The sequence below is a fragment of the Cavia porcellus genome, unplaced genomic scaffold (genome assembly GCF_034190915.1).
Source record: "Cavia porcellus strain 051 isolate PalLab524CR breed Dunkin Hartley unplaced genomic scaffold, mCavPor4.1 scaffold_17, whole genome shotgun sequence".
Taxonomy (NCBI): Eukaryota; Metazoa; Chordata; class Mammalia; order Rodentia; family Caviidae; genus Cavia; species Cavia porcellus.
In genome coordinates, this window is record NW_026947500.1 from 54,106,579 (window position 1) to 54,117,803 (window position 11,225).

At 37.1% G+C, this 11,225-nt stretch overlaps 1 pseudogene; it reads left to right on the plus strand.

Annotated features, from left to right (window-relative positions):
- The first annotated feature begins 207 nt into the window (after positions 1-207).
- Positions 208-8,482, plus strand: LOC111755305 (olfactory receptor 5B2-like; annotated as a pseudogene).
- Positions 8,483-11,225: the final 2,743 nt, after the last annotated feature.

Consider the following 11,225-nt stretch of genomic DNA (forward strand, 5'->3'; position numbering starts at 1 on the left):
TTGCAAGCTCTTCCCACAAGCCATTTACAAAGGCTCTTGAACCACATGATCAGTTATAATCACAGCAATGATCCTACTCTTTAGTACCAAATTCTGTTTTTGTTACTTTTCTCTTGCTGTTGAGACAAAATACCTTGTTCATTTCTTACATTCCTTAGAGATTTCAGTCCTTACTCAGCTGGCTGCAAGACTGGAGGACAGCCGTTAATGGCCCGGTGCAAACAGCAAGGTATGAAGAAGCAAAAGAGAGAAGCCATGCCTTCTTTCCACACTTACACTGTATCTTAGCTCCATCCATTGGAGCATGTACCACTGACATCACCAATCCCAGAGCCAGGCAACAAACCAGTCACGAATGCCAGATTCAGCCCCTTCCATGATTGCATGAGGCTTAAGTGGGGGACATCTGAGTACACTATTGATTTGAACTTGGACTTTTGAAAAATGCTAAAACTATTGAAAACTAGGAAAGGAATTCTTCATTTTTGATCATACACAAGATAATTGTATCATCTTAGGTGGAATTATAACCTCCATTTATTCAGGGTTAAGTGTGGATTAAGGAGATGTGTTTTGAGTATCAATTTGTCAAGAGATAGGATATGGCCATTAGAATGGAACATCAAATTAATTGACCTTGAGATCCCGCCTCAGAATTGGAAGCAAAATGTGCCTTATCTGGGTGGCTCATAGAGAGGTGGCTGTAGGTCTATATCTGTCCTTCACCCATTACTTTTTGGCACTGCCCACCTGCTCTTCATACTTGCTAGCATGAACAAAATTGCTCTGCTATGCCTTACTGTTTTACTATGATATCCTTACCTGGACCCCAGAAAAAAAAATGCTGTATCTTCTGAATCCAAAATGAACAAAATCAGACTTTTACTCCTCTAAATTGTGGGTGTTGGAGTTGAAACTCTGCTATAAGAAAACTAATACAGTCTGTAACTCTATCAATAAAGAAATGTCAAATGCATAAATTTTTAAAAATTATTTTTGTTCTCCAAGTCACAATGTGTTAGTGTTATTCTGTTCACTTTCAAGATTATTTGGACCATTCGTGGTCCTTTACATTTATAGTTTTTCCTTTTATGTAACAGGCTATTAGAATTTTGTCACAGGCTATCTGATATAGTGGAAAGCTTTCCCTGTGCAGTTATTCTCAAATTTATGTGGATGAAAACTTTTCCATCTCCAGCTAAACCTATAAGATCATGAAGATTTCACAAACTCTCTGACAGGAGAGAGACAATTGGAGGATAATGCATGTGGTTCAACCCCACATAAAAATCACTCCCAATAATTCTTCGTAAAGTCCATTGTCTACAACTAGTACATGTCTCAGTTGCAGTTGAGCAAATATATGTAGAGAAATGCACAGGTTTGAACATCACCTCCTATGCTACATTAATTTTAAAGGTAAAATATCAACATGTTACAGAACACCTGGTATATACTAAAAATGTTTTGTGATTTGTGTGTATGCATATATATATGTGTATATATATACATATATATATACTCAAATGAAGCAATGTATCTATGTTCACACAAAAGCACCAACTTTATTCATTGTCAATCACCAAATGTAAGATCAAGAAAAGTTTCCCTGAACAAAGAGTGAGAAAAATAATGTACAAAGCTCATTTTTATATATAACACCATATTAAAACTGCTTTGTGACAAATATGTGTAATAAAGTGACTGTGCCCCAACTAAGTTTATGCTAAATAAAAGATGCTACTATCAGAGACTGTATTTCTCATATTTGAATGAAAGACATTTTTACAAAGGCAAACATAAGGCAAAGAGTGTCTCATATTTCTCAGGAAACTATGTACAGTAGAAGATGACACTGAAAAGCTCAGGAAATTTAGAGATTGGTTACATAACTATACATATAACAAAAATTTTTAGAACTCTAATTTATTGGGCATATTTCCATTTACATATTAATAAGTAAATTTATGAAGCATTAGGTATGTATTGAAAATATCCAAATTAGTCCCCACAGGCAGTTTGTTTCTTCAGTAGGAAAGAGGAGCTACAGATGCCCTCCTGGGGGTCTGTCCCCTGAGGGCTGTATGTCTTCATAATCTTCTCCTGGTTCTTATGTGTTAGCTTCTGATAGTCAGCATTACTTCAGGCCACTTCACTTTAGAGGGACCAGAAAAGTCTCAGCCCCTTGCATATCCCTTATTTATTTGAATGTAGACAGTTACTAATGCAAACAAGCTTTCTCCCAGTTTTATGATTTTTCTAGTATCCTGTGACATAGTTAAGGGTATAACTCAAAATAAAAATTATTTTGAGTGACACAAAATAATAACCATTATTTATAAATACAACTCTGTGAATTATGCCCCAGAGGTAATTTTATTGTTTTTATGTTACAGTTAAGGAAGCGGTAAGTAACTCTTCCAAGGATCTAGAAAAAAACACATGATAGATTCAGGACTTGAATCCAGATTAATACTTCTTGTTTCATAGTTTCCTCCCTGCCTTAGATTCCCAGGGAATATTGACCTGAGAGAGAGAGTGTTTCTGCTATAATTGGTGCTGTAATCTATGGCTGAATTTCTCCTTCACTGTTTAGCTTCACTGTTGAGACTGCTGTATGTTTTCAAGGAGCCAAGTAAGCTACTATAATCAAAATGCATGCTTAGGGAAACTGTCTCATGTAGAAGCCATGGAGTTATACTTAACTATGTTTTAACTTTTTCCCTTAGAAAGAGGTGAGTATGAGATATAAGTGATGAAAGCATCATTATCAGGCAGTCAAATTTTAATTAGGAAACATCATTTTCCTTCCCTAAAAAAGGATTCGTCAAAAGCAACAATACAGGCAATGCTCTGACTGATGGTGGAAATTTCATCTTGTTCCTTGTATGGTAATGTAGCATTGGAGATAAAGAAAAAGCACAACTAAGGGCTGAAAGAGGCCTTATTCAAGTTAAAGAAAGTGTCAAAAAGAATTACCACACTCCTGATCTCATTTTAATATTTTTCTTTGATCTTTTCCTTATCATTTCTAGCACACCCACCCACAATAATACAGTGTGACTAAATCGCAGCTTGCCAGTTATGTCCAAACTGGGCTTAAATCTTGAATCTTCATCTACTCATATATGTAAATGTAAAGCATTATAAAACTCTGAAGTCTTCATTTGTCTTAATGGTAAAAATGAAAAGTAACAATACCTGGCCATAGATAAGATACACAAGTGAACACACACACACACACACATGTATCATCATAGCAGTATTGTTAAAATAGGACTATTTGCTAAAATGGATCTTGAATGTTAAGTCTGCAAAACATAATACCCTCAAGGCTTTATTTCATAAATTGATTTTGCCAAAAGTAAGGAAAAAGATGTGTGGGAGTATATTTTACCCTTGGGTAGAAGCCTTCCGAAGACTTCACACTCAAATGAAAACACTAATTCTTCATGACACCAATCTCAAGTGAAATATTCATTAATTTATGTTTCATTTTAAATGGACAAATAATAATTGCACATGTTTATTAGGTGCAATGTGGTGTTTTAATGTATGTTTCCAACATTTAGTGTGCTGCAGAACACAGATCTTCAGGCTAAGGTTAGGTCACAAACTATGAACATTTAGCCCTCATCCTCAGTCATGCAAATACAGGAAGATATGCCTGAAAGAAAGAAGTACCACAAGAAATGGACACTCTTTCAATGCAAGATAAAATACAAATTTCAAGAAAGAAATTAAGCAAAAACAAAACAAATAAATAAAATCCCCAACTATATAGAAGAGAGTTTAAGTAAAGTTTAAGTAAACAGAGAGTAACCAGGAAGCACAGAAAACATCCCAGTGATCATACATAATAGCAAAGCTATTACAACAAAGATATTTCAAGGTTTTAAAACTCACCCACATCCCAAAACTGACGTAATGTCACCTACCTGAGGTAAGTAAACCTAGAGGCCATCACTCTGTTTGAATAATTCCTTATATTCATGTGACTCACAGCTCAGAATTTAAAGATTGTTTTTCTGCATCTTCACATTTAGTTTTCCTAATAGCGTCTTAGGTAGAAATCATTTCCTTATTCTTTACATATTATGTACATATCCATATATAAAACTTCAGACATATCAGGTTGAATCATTTAAAAAACTTGCCAAATATTAGTTTATTTTTTTTAATTTTTATTTAAGGAGAAAAGAAAAGAAAGAAAAAAAACAGTGAAGGGGTACAAGTTATACAGGTTTACAGAATAAAAAAATGCGCAGTAGGAAATCACTAGTTAATGGATTGCATATTGCCATCTTAGAAATAATTGTTCAAGTCACAAAATTAAAGCTTGTAGAGTGGACATTCCAACAATGATACTGCAAACAGTTCTGTTCAATGATCCAATAAAACTCTGTGATATCATTTTCTATTTTATACTTTTAAATATACATGCAGTTATATAGTTTAGAGCACTTTCTTTTCCTCTCTTTTGTACAGTGACTATTACACATTTTGGGTTTCATTGCTCCCACAGTTCTTGTTGCTTTTTTGGAAGAGAGTAAAACCAAATGTGACATAACAGAACAGAATCGGTCAAGTCAAAAGGGTGGACATAATAGATAATATAAAAAACATAATACAAGGTGATCAACAATGGTTACCATAATGCCTCCCGCTATTTCTAATAGAATTGCCTATATCATTAGTTGTAATACAATTGAACAAAACCGTAAAGAATAAAACCGACAAAACCAAAACATTGGAGATATTGTAGGTCTTCAAAAGTAGATACAAGTCAACGAGAATGGGCGTTATAATGAATCTCATTATCTTCTCAGCTGATGCCTAAACTTTCGAACCTGATACTATCCAGCAAAACAGAATATAGGAACCTCAGTCAAAAACAAGATGGTGAGAGTAATACAGGGCTTCAAATCGAGATAATAGAAAGTCAAAGTGGGTTACTATATTATATCCTGCTATATTTTTCCCTGTAATTAAATGGATAAAAATAAAAAAGTAAATAATGGAGTGGAGATTGAGAAAAAAAGAGGGCATAACAGCGAAACAGGGCAGATCAAAACATAACCATTTAAGCAGAATAGTGTTTCACCACCAGCTAATCCTGACCCAAAAATGGTTACCATATTGACTCCCTCCCTGAAGTCCTTGAGTACAACTTCATATACTGTAGCATTAAGTATATCAAAACAATGTAAATCCATTTAAGAGAATGACAGCATTACAGAGTATTTAGAATCGACTAACAGAAAATGAACAATGGTTTCTGTATAATCTCCTTGTCTTTAAAAGGTTTTTTCTTATACTATCGTACATAACAAAATCCAATAAGCTACAACCTGTTTAGACCATTGGAGACAGAAGAACAAAAGCTAGATGAGACTTCAAAACAAGATGGTACTAAATCAGCATTACCTATTAAGATGTCATTTTCTCCAAAAAAAGCTGTTCCTATCATCCAATCTTCTCTGTCTCATTTCTGTTGAGCTCTTTTTCTGTCAGTAGCTGTCAGTTTGTCTTCTTCGTTTTGTTCTCTGCTCTATTCTTTGTGGCCTCCCCGCCCCTATTTCTGGGTTCTTTGTATTTTTCTTTTTTTAGAATATCCTGCAATACTTTCTGTAGGGTTGAATTGGTGGTTGCAAATTCCCTCAGTTCCTCTTTATCTTGGAAGCACCTCGTTTTTCCATCAATTTCCAGGGACAGTTGTGCAGGATATCTCAATCTTGGCTGTAGATTATTATCTTTCAAAGCTTGAATTATTTCTCCCCATGCTCTCCGTGATTTGATGGTTTGTGAAGAGAAATCTGCTGTAATTTTGATGGGTCTTCCCTTGTAAGTGATCTGTTTCTTGTCTCTTACAGCTTTTAATATTCTGTTCTTGTATTGAATTTCTGGAATTTTTATTATTATATGTCTGGGTGTTTCTCTGTTAAGGTTGTAGGTAGCTGGGGTCCTGTATGCCTCATACATTTGAGTATCTTTACCTTTTGCTAAATTAGGAAAATTCTCCTGGATTATTTCTGTGAGTAGCTTTTGTAGTTCACTTGTTTGTGTCCCTACTTCTTCTTTTATGTTCTTAATCCTTAAGTTATGGCTCCTCTTATCATCTTCTTGTCTTTGTATTATTGCTGTGTGTTTCTTTGTTATTTTTAAGAAGTTTTTCATTTCATTCTCCCATGTTTCAAGTCTGCCCTCCAATTCAGATAGTCTGTCCTTAGTTTCTTTCAAGCTGTTATGCCAGTCTTGGGTAGACTTCTTGATTTCTTGATAGTCCCTTTGCACCTGCTTCACATACTCCATGCTTTCTCTGTTTTCTCCATCAAGCAATTCTCCCCTCTTTTTCTGTTCTTCCACTCCACCATCTGCTTTTTCCTGGGTGGTGCTTAGCATTTCTCTAACTATTCTGCATACTTCTAGCTTCAGGTCATTGATAACTTCATTCCTGAATTGGTCTATGAGGCTCTCTAAATGGCGCTTAATGTATATTGGTACAGTGTCCACTATTGCCTGATTCTCAGGATTGGGGGTCGAGGAGCCTTTTTTGTTGCTTCCCTTCCGCATATTTTCTGTTCCTTATGAAATGTAATCTTACACAGGAGGCCCGGCTTCCCTGCCTGTCAGCTACAGCTTGATCGAATTGCGCTGGTTAGTTGTTCCAGCTCACTGCTGCGCCCCAGGGAGTTGCGGAGGAGGCAGCCTACGCGGAAGTCGGTCGCTCCTCCGGGCCACCATCAGGCTCTGGGATCTGGGTTAGGCCAACCTAGGGGGTCCGCGAGCAGCGTCCCTCCGGCCAGGCACCTTTCACCAATCCCGTCCGAGAGGGAACCGTGTGGCTGCAGTTGCCGCCGCGCCCTGCTCTTACAGGACTGCCCGCGCCCAGAAAATCCTCCGCTGGAGTCAGACTGCGGTAGGGAGTCAGTTCCTCGCTCACCTCGCCTCCAGTCAGCCTTCCTTCCTGTCCGTCGCGTTTCCGACTCCGTTCCCGAGCTCGGCGGTCGCGTCTCTCCTTGCTGAGCCGCTGTGGAGGTAGCCGGCCGCCGCGCGGCGGGAAATCCAAACCGAGGTTTCCAATGGCGCGGAGTCGAGCCTCCACACCGAGATTTTTCTGTTCCTATTTTAGCGCCAGGACGGTATTCCAAGTTGGATTCTCTCAGCCCAGTTTGTTCCTGAGTCAGCAGAGCATATCTCTACTGGTTCGTATCTCCTTAGTCCGCATCATTCCTGGCCTCTGAGCCGAGCCTTTAGAGAGCGTTCAGTAGTTGCTGTTGTCTGTCCGCCATGTTCTCCAGAGTCTCAAATATTAGTTTATAAATACATAAAATTTAAAAACTGGAGACAGAATTCATGTAGAATTTCCAGGTAAACAGTTTGGTTTCACATAATTAAGGCAGTCGGTTTTGTAGTTAACATCACATTCAGATAAGGAGAAACTTGAAATACACATCATCATTGTAAGTACCCCATGTGCTGTGTAAACAGTGTAACATCTTTTCCACAATATCTGTTAACACTCTTGTCTTTTATTTTACTTTGTTTCAAGGCATTCTCTGACTGCAAATAGTGCCGACAGAGAACAGGACAGAGGTGACAGAGTTCCTGCTGCTGGGGCTGACCTCTGACCTGCACCTGCAGCTTCCCCTCTTCATCACCTTCCTCCTCATCTACACCATCACTGTGGCTGGGAACCTGGGGATGATACTGCTCATCCTCCTGGACTCCCGTCTGCACAGCCCCATGTACTTTTCCCTGGGAAACCTGTCCATGGTGGACTTTTGATATTCTTCAGTTGTCACTCCCACAGTCATGGCTGGGCTGCTTACAGGAGACCAGTTCATCTCCTACAATGCTTGTGCTGCTCAGATGTTCTCTGTTGTTGCTTTTGCTACTGTGGAAAGTAACCTGTTGGCCTCTATGGCCTATGACCACTATGTTGCAGTGTGCAAGCCTTTACATTACACCACCACCATGACCACAAGTGTGTGCTCTTGTCTTATCTTAGGGTCCTGTATCTGTGGCTTCCTGAATGCCTCCATTGTCTCTCCTTGTGTAATGACCATGTGGTCCACCATTTTTTTTGTGATATTGCGGCAGTCATGATTCTCTCCTGTTAACAGACGTTTCAGTGAGCCTATTCTTGCTTATATTGTAGGCTTTAATATCTTTTTTCACTCTGCTTGTTATCTTGATATCCTATATATTCATTTTTGGTACCATCATAAAGTTGCATTCAGGTGCAGGGCATCAAAAGGCTCTGTCCACCTGTGCCTCTCACTTCACTGCCGTCTCCATCTTCTATGGCACTGTCATCTTCATGTACTTGCAGCCCAGCTCCAGTCACTCCATGGACACGGACAAAGTTGCATCCATGTTCTACACCATGGTCATCCCCATGCTGAACCCCCTAGTCTACTGCCTGAGGAACAAGGAGGTCAACAGTGCATTCAAAAAAATTATTTTGAAAGCAAAGTAATCATTAGAATCTTGAATTTACTGGTTCAGGATGACAACACCTATCCATGGAGCTCTCTGGCCTTCTCCTTCCTGTCAGTTTCATTTTAAGTCCCATATTAAAGTTAGAAATCTCAAGTGTTACCATTTTTCTGCAATATTGTTTTATAGAAAATAATGATGTGCTCAAATAGAATACCTTCTCATGAGTGATTAAAATGTTCTTGGGGTCAGATTGTGGTATTCAGTCAAATAATATCTTATTTTGAGCTCTGATCCCTGCAAATCCTTGCAAAACAAGGCAAAAGATCCCAGTACCAAAATTGCATCCAGATGGTCCTTAAAAACATATACATGTGAATGTGGTGTATTTTCCATAAGTAAATATAATGCGTCTATTTTGAATGTTTAATTTAAACTGCTAATTCTCCAGGGTTTAGGTTTACCCATACAGCTGTTAACTTGTTTTGTGAATTTCTGTAAGAGTTTTTTTTTGAAGATTTTACACTGTTATCACCAGAATTAATAGAGAATTCTGTACTCCTCAGCATGGGTGGCCATAATCAACTCTATTTAGGGTTTCCATGAATACAGTACAAACTTGGGGAAAGGCACATCCTCTGTCTTCCCCTTTTTTTATCTGGAAACTCTGCTCTCTCTCACTCTTGTATATCAGAGCGACCATCTCTCCACCCTTTGGTGTCCTACCTAGTTCTCAGGGGTTGACCCAGACTGAGCTACACCACCAGCTTGTCTGGCTCTGCAACTCTTAGGAAGCACAGCATGTAGCTCCACAATTACAAGACCCACTATCGATAATTAATCTCCTCTTCTATGTCTCTTTATTCTGATGATTCTGTTTCATAGGAGAACTTGTCCTAATTAATTTTTGCTTAATATTCACAACTGAATATTTGCATATTAGAATATAATTTTTCTCTAATAATTTGTGTTTACCACTATGACAAGTGTCCTAATTTGAGAGCGAAGAAAACATGATGTATTATGAAAAGAAATTGTGTTTTCTTCCTTTGTGCATGTTACTGAGAAATGCATAAGCTTGGAATCTCATAAAAATTGATATTAATATTTAATGAGTTATTTTCCACTGAACATGTTCATCGTTTCATTTTCAGTAGTATAAGATATTCAGAGTACCAGAAAAATGCTGAGAAAATGTTTTTATCCATTCATTACAACCAATATTCACACTAGATAAAAATTACCCTGACAAACCAATGATGCTGTACATTTTTTTCTGAAAACTAATTCAAATCATTAATGCAGACATCCATTTTAATTTGACTTATTTATCTCTGGTCACTCTCCAAAGTCTTTTTCAGTTTCTTTTTTTATTTATTTATTTAAAGAGAGAAGAAAAAAAGAAAGAACATTTAAAAATGCAGTAAAAGGGTACAAATAATACAGAAAAAATATATATACTGTACGAAATCACCAGTTAACAGGCTACACATTATCTTCCCAGAAACAGTTGTCCATATCACTAAATTAAAGCATATAAAGTGACATTCATACAGTGAAATTGCAGACGGTTCTGTTCAATGATCCAACAAAAGCTCAGTTATATGGTTTTCCATCCTACACGCTCAAACATACCTGCGGTTATATCCCTTAGTCCATCTTACTTTCCTCTCTTTTTTACAGTAACAATTAGACTTTTAGGGTTTTATTACTCTCACGGTTCTCATTACTTTTTTGAAGAGAATAAAAACAAATGTGACTAAGCAAAACAGAGTCAGTTAGAACAGAAAGGTGGGCATAGCACGTGATGCAAAAGTAGAATACCAGGTGATCAAATGTGGTTATCATTGTGCCTCTTGCTATTTTTAAAATGAGTTGTCTATATCATCAGGTAAATAGAATTGATGAAAACAATACAGAACAAAACCAACAAAATCTATACTGAGGACCTTACAGGGCTTCAAAAAAAAGGATGATAGTCAATCCATATTGGGCATCATAGTATATCTTACTGCCTTCAAAGTGATTGCCTATACCCTCAAACTTGATACTATCAAACAAAATAGAATATATAATAATCAGACAGAACAAGATGGGGAGAGCAAAACTGGGGTTCAAGTCACGTTAATAGGACAACAAAAAAGTTACTATAATATGTCTAATGAGAGTTACTATAATATGTTTAGTTTTCCCTTAATTAAAAAAATGAGAGAAAATGGATTAATTTAAAAATAGGTGAAAGATTGAGATAAGAGAGGACATTGTAATAGAACAACACAGGGCAGAACCAAGCTTTTCAAGCATCATTGTGTTTCACCGCCAGATAATCTAACATAATAGTAGTCACCATAGTGCCTGTTTCCTTAAATTACTTGAGTGTAACTTTGCGTGCTATAATATCAAGCATATCTAGACAGTGTGAAGCCTTTCAAGAGAATGCAAGAATTACAGGGTATTTAGAACCTGCTAATAGAAAACAAACAATGGTTTCTATATTATCTCTTTGCCTATACAGAGTTTTGTTTATACTATAGCATATAGTGAAATATAGTAAGATAAAACATGTTAAAACCAGTGGAAATAGATGTACTACAGCTTGATGGGACTTCAAAACAAGAGATATTAAATCAGCACTAGCTTTTATGTTGTGTTGCTTTCTTCAAAACAGCTATTCGTGCTATGAGAGATACTAAAATCAAACAGCCCAAGTTAAAACCATTGTGGTTAATGAGTGAAAACATTATATGGCTTCAAACCAATATGATTGGGAATCATGATTACCA